General features: G+C 42.1%; 1 protein-coding gene across 1 annotated transcript in view; it reads left to right on the top strand.

Annotated features, from left to right (window-relative positions):
* The window catches only part of Thoc7 (THO complex 7), an 18,142-nt gene that overhangs the window by 7,995 nt on the left and 8,593 nt on the right, over positions 1-1,554 (top strand). The window lies entirely within an intron of this gene.

Raw genomic sequence — 1,554 nt, 5'->3', positions numbered from 1 at the left:
GAGACCAGCCTGGTCTACAAGAGCTAGTTCCAGGACAGGCTCCAAAACCACAGAGAAACCCTGTCTCGAAAAAACAAAAAAACAAAAAAAATAAAAAAAATAAAGGACTAAGTTTTATTTATCTGGGTCTCTTGAAGTAACATTGTTCGGTGATTAAAGCTTGAAAAATTAGTGTTTTTGAAACATAAAGTTAAATGATCTGACAAATCTGTAGCTTGCATAGCCTTTCAAAAGTTAAAAGTGTCTAAGGCTGTCCTGACCTGGGCCCATCTCTCTCTCCTGTCCTTACAAACACCTGTGCCTACACACAAGTGCTGTTGTCAGAGACTTAGCTGTTGATTCATGTTGTCTCTCCAGAAATTATTCATACTTTAAATGTTTATTCAAAATACTATTCAATTAGTTAAAAAGAAAATTAAAGCCCAGAAAACAAAAATTATAAAATGGTATTTAAGAAAATCATTTGCATCTTTATAGTCCCCTTATCAGAAACAATCACTATTACTGTCCATTACCCATGAACCCCTCCAGAGATATTTTCTGCATGTGTGCACACACTTCTTTACATTTTCTTACACACTGGACAGCAGCATGCTCCATGTCTCAGAAGTTACTTTAATCATCTAAAGAGGTTGTGTGGGGTCTGCAGTGCAGTCTTTCACTACAGACAATACTGCTGCGCATGCCGTGCGTACCTGTAACTCCAGCCTCTGCCACAGAGTATCAGAACAAGCTGCATAGCTGCAGAGAGAGATCCTATCTCAGAACTCAACAGGAAAAGAGAAAAATTCTATACTTGCGGGTACAAAAAGCTGCGTCCATTTCAAGCATTGTTCATTATATCTGTCCCTGCATGTTTAACAGTGTGTGAGTACAGTTTCTGAATGTCTTGTCAACAGTGTGGTGCACATTATGATCTGCTAGATGGAAATGGATTTTTCCCGTTTCCTTTTGTCTTTCTGATTATGGCCCAGCACTATTTGGTCCCAGTAAGAATTCTAGCTCAGAACTGCCCAACAAGGTGGTTTGGACCCCATTTGTTCTGTCATCATTTGCATTACTTTTGTGTTTTATTTTCTCTTTGCATTGAAGCAAAGAATGAGACGTGGAATCAGATGTAGTGGCTCACACCTGTCGTGGAAGGCAGAGGCTGCACAGTGATTTCCAGAGCAGCCTGTACTGGTCAGACAGCAGCAACAAAAATGAGAGTTGCTTTAGAGCGTGTAACAACTACGTTATATTACTTCATGAAGCTGCACTCTTTTCTCTGACCTGCCATGTCTGAATGAGTTGATACTGCATGCAAGAATCCTTCCTTTCCCTGTCCTCCTGTCAGTTCCTCTCACCTAGCTAGACATACGTCCTGGGTAGACTGTGTGCGGTCCTGGGACAGACTGTGTGCAGTCCTGGGATAGACTGTGTGCAGTCCTGGATAGACTGTGTGCAGTCCTGGATAGATGTGTGCAGTCCTGGATAGACGTGTGCAGTCCTGGATAGACTGTGTGCAGTCCTGGATAGACGTGTGCAGTCCTGGATAGACGTGTGCAGTCCTGG

This window comes from Microtus ochrogaster, chromosome 6 (genome assembly GCF_000317375.1).
Source record: "Microtus ochrogaster isolate Prairie Vole_2 chromosome 6, MicOch1.0, whole genome shotgun sequence".
Lineage (NCBI taxonomy): Eukaryota > Metazoa > Chordata > Mammalia > Rodentia > Cricetidae > Microtus > Microtus ochrogaster.
The sequence above is the reverse complement of the archived record's forward strand: the minus strand, read 5'-3'. Positions and strand labels throughout refer to the sequence as shown.